Source organism: Mustela putorius, unplaced genomic scaffold (genome assembly GCF_011764305.1).
Source record: "Mustela putorius furo isolate JIRA1106 unplaced genomic scaffold, ASM1176430v1.1 tig00000743_pilon_pilon_pilon, whole genome shotgun sequence".
In the NCBI taxonomy this organism is placed as follows: domain Eukaryota; kingdom Metazoa; phylum Chordata; class Mammalia; order Carnivora; family Mustelidae; genus Mustela; species Mustela putorius.
The window spans coordinates 1313877-1318438 of NW_025421464.1; the positions used below are offsets into that span (position 1 = coordinate 1313877).

At 37.5% G+C, this 4562-nt stretch overlaps 1 non-coding gene across 1 annotated transcript; it reads right to left on the reverse strand.

Annotated features, from left to right (window-relative positions):
• Window positions 1-751: 751 nt before the first annotated feature.
• Window positions 752-856, reverse strand: LOC123393144. Its single transcript, XR_006607880.1, has one exon. It is a non-coding gene; the product is annotated as a U6 spliceosomal RNA (small nuclear RNA).
• Between the last annotated feature and the right edge of the window lie 3706 nt (window positions 857-4562).

Here is a 4562-nt window from a genome sequence, read left to right on the forward strand (position 1 = left end):
CTACCATTCAGACACAAAATGTTGTCATAAGAGCGAAGAAGCAGAAATGCCCAGAGCACACTCACTCCTCAGCAGATATCACATAGCACACTGAGTTCTCCAAGCAAGACGACACCCCTGCAGGGCCAGACTCATGATCCCTTTCTTGGAACACCAAGATCAAATTGTGCAGGCAGCCTGCAGGCATACCCCAGCTGTGTGGAACATCACAGAGGGTCAGGCGAGGAACTCCATGTCCAAACCACCAGCCATGAAAGGAGCAGGCTAGAGATGTGGCAGATGCAAGAGCTCTGTTGACAGGCGATCCGCACCACTACTGGCGATTTAAGGGAGCAGAGGAATTTTGGCAACTGATCCAACCTACAGCCCCTGGAACGCATGGGGGCTTCTCAGAGAGCCTGCCATCTGAGGACACAACACGTGGACAGAAGACACTCTCAGTGTTGGTGACAGAGTAATCAGTGTCAGCATACTTTCGTGCAAGTTGCCTATTGCCTTGTGTAGTTCCATTTTCTTTCTCTGTCTCTTGGCATGTCATTTAAACGTATTTTTACAATTTTTTGTATAAAACATTGATGAAAGAAATTAAGGAAGACAAATAAATAGGAAGATATCCTGTGTTCACAAATGGAAGATAAATACTTGTATTCCTATGTTCATTGCAATTTTTATCATAATTGCCAAGGTATGGAAATAACCCAGATGTCTGTTGGCAGAAGAATGGATTTTAAAAATGTGTATATAAAGTGAAATAATAATCAGACTTTTCTTCAGAATTTGCATGACATCCTTGCACAGGACCATGCTAATCTTCTCTGTGTCATTATTTTAGTCTATGTGCTGCCAAAGTGAGCACAATAATAAGCTTTTGAGAAGGAAGGAAAACCTGCCATTTTTTGACAGCATGCATGAAGCTGTAAGACATTATACTTAGTGAAATAAGCCAGATGGAAAAAGAAAAATACTGCATAATCTTATTTACAATGGAGTCTCAACAGTCAAACTCATGAAAGTGGAGGGTAGACAGTGATTGCCAGAGGTTGTGTGGAGGGGGAAATGGAGAGATGGTAGAAAATTTTGGTCAAGAGGTACAAAATTTTAGCCATGCAAGATGAATGAATTCTGAAGATCTTTTGTACAACAATGTGACTGTAAATTAACAATGTTGTATTATATATACTTCAAATTTGCTAGTGGAGTAGATCTTAAATGTTTCCACCACAAAAAAAAAAAAAAAAAGATCAAAATAGAGAACAGTAACTATGTGTGTTAACGAAAAAAAATGAAAAGGATTAAAAGAAACCATACACTGAAAGATGTTTTTTGCAAATCACATATCCAATAAAGAACTCAGATTACATAAACAACTCTTAAAATTTGACAATTAAAAATAAATATTCCATTATCCTTGAGCAAATACCCACAAGTTTAATTGCTGAGTCATATGGTAGTTCTGTTTCAAGTTTTTGGGGAGCCTCCATACTGTTCTCCACAGTGGCTGCACCAGTTTACATTCCCACGAAGAGTGCATGGGGGTTCCTTTTTCTCCACATCATTGCTAGCACTTGTTATTTCTTGTCTTTTTTATTTTAGTCGTTCTGGCAGGTGTGAGGTGATATTTCACTGTGGCTTCAATTTGTATTTTCCTCATCATGAGTGATTTTGAGTATGTTTTCATGTGTCTGTTGGACATTTTTTTTTAATTCTGTTTTATTAGTCACTATACAGTACATCATTAGTTTTTTGATGTAGTGTTCCAAGAGTCATTGTTTACATATAATACCCAGTGCTCCGTGCAATATGTGCCCTCCTTAATAGCCACACCAGGCTCACCCATCCCCTTTACCCCCGAAACCTTCAGTTTGTTTCTTGGAGTCCACAGTCTCTCGTGGTTCATCTCCCCAACCAATTTCCACCCTCCACTTTTCCTTTCCTTCTCCTAATGTCCTCCATGTTATTCCTTATGTTCCATAAGTAAGTGAAACCATATGATAATTGACTTTTTCTGCTTGACTTATTTCACTTAGCGTAATCTCCTCCAGTCCCATCCATGTTGATGCAAAAGTCGAGTGTTCATCCTTTCTGATGGCTGAGTAATATTCCATTGTATATATGGACCATATCTTCTTTATCCATTCGTCTGTTGAAGGGCATCTTGGCTCTTTCCACAGTTTGGCGATTGTGGCCATCGCTGGTATGAACATTAGGATACATTTGGCCCTTCTTTTCACTACATCTGTATCTTTGGGGCAAATACCCAGTAGTGCAATTTCAGAGTCATAAGCAACTCTATTTTTAATTTTTTGAGGAATCTCCACACTGTTTTCCAAAGTGGCTGCATCAGCTTGCATTCCCACCAACAGTGTAAGAGGGTTCACCTTTCTCCACATCCTCTCCATCATTTGTTGTTTTCTGTCTTGTTAATTTTGGCCATTCTAACTGGTGTAAGGTGGTATCTCAATGTGGTTTTGATTTGAATTTCCCTGATGGTTAATGGTGATGAACATTTTTTTCATGTGTCTGATAGCCATTTGTAGGTCTTCATTGGAAAATTGTCTGTTTATGTCTTCAGTCCATTTTTTTTATTTGATTATCTGTTTTTGGGGTGTTGAGTTTGGGAAATTCTTTATAGATCTTGAATATCAGCCCTTTTTTCATAGTGTCATTTGCAAATATCTTCTCCTATTCTGTGGGTTGCCTCTTTGTTTTGTTGACTTTGCTGTGCAGAAGTTTTTATCTTGATGAAGTGCCAAAAGTTCATTTTCGCTTTTGTTTCTCTTGCCTTTGGAGACATGTCTTGAAAGAAATTGTGACTGATGTAGAAGAGGTTACTGCCTATGTTCTCCTCTAGGATTTTGATGGATTCCTGTCTCACATTGAGGTCCTTCATCCATTTTGAGTTTATCTTTGTGTACGTTGTAAGAGAATGGTCTAGTTTCATTCTTCTGTACATAGCTGTCCAATTTTCCCAGAACTATTTATTGAAGAGACTGTCTTTTTTCCACTGGATATTTTTTAATAATCACTCTCATGTGAATGGCCTAAATGCTTCCATAAAATGGCACAAGGTTGTAGATTGGATAATAAGGTAGGACCCATCCAAATGCTGTCTACAAGAGATGCATTTTGAACCTAAAAATACGTCCAGAAAGTGAAGGGATGGAGAATCATCTTTAATTTCAACAGGTCTCAAAATAAAGCTGGGATAGCAATTCTCATATCAGACAAATTAGATTTTAAGCTAAAGACTGTAGTCAGGGATACAGAAGGTCACTACATCATTTTTAAAGGGTCTAGCCAACAAGAAATTATAACAACTGTAAATACTTATTAAGAAATTATAACAACTGTAAATACTTATGCCCCCAACATGGGAGCAGCTAACTATATAAGCCAACTCTAAATCAAAATAAAGAGACATACTGATAAGAACACATTAATTGTAGGGGATCTTAACACATCACTCTCAGCAATAGATCATCTAAGCAGAAAGTCAACAAACAAGAGTTCTGAATGATGCATTGGACCAGATGGGCCTCTGTTGGCCATTTGTATGTCTTTTTTAGAGAAATACCTATTCAGGTCTTCTGCCCATTTTTAATTGATTATTATTTTCCAGTGTGTGTTGAGTTGTATAAGTTCTTAATATATTTTTGATATTAACCCAATATGAAAAGATATATGCACAGCTATCTTTACTGGAACATTATTTACATTAGCCAAGATACAGAAGCAGACCATGTGCCCATCAATAGATGAATGGATAAAAAAGATGTGGTATTTGTATACACAATGGAATGGTACTGAGCCATAAAAGAGAATGATATCTTGTCATTTGCAACTACATGAATGGACCTAGAAGTATAATACTAAGTGAAATAAGCCAGCAGAGAAAGAAAAATACCATATGATTTCATTCATATGTGGAGTTTAAGGGAAAAAAAACCCAAACAAACAAATGAAAAACAAAGAAAAAGAGACAAACAAGAAAAATAGTCTCTTAAATACAGAGAACAAATTGGCGGATGCCAGAAGAGCGGTTGGGGGCAGTGGGTGAAATAGATAGGGAAAAAGGGATGTAGAGGTATAAGCTTCCAGTTGCAAAATAAATAACTCATGGAGATGAACAGGACAGCATAGAGAATGTAGTCAGTAAGAGGGTAATAACATTGTTTGGTGACAGATGGTAACTACACTTACTGTAGTGAGCACTGAGCAACATAGAATTGTTGAATCTCTATATTGTACACCCCAGACTAGTATAACACTGTATGTTAGTTATACTTCAATAAAAAAAAGTAAAGACATACTCCTCATACAAAAACACAAATATTCCATTTAGAAAATGGGCAAATGAATAGACATTTCACCAGAGGATGACAAATAGGTACATGAAAAGATGTTCAACATCAGTAGCGATTAGGAAAATGCAAATTAATACCAGGATGAGATACTACTACATATGTATTAGAACAGCTAAAAATGGGACGCCTGGGTGGCTCAGTTGGTTAAGCAGCTGCCTTCGGCTCAGGTCATGATCCCAGCGTCCTGGGATCGAGTCC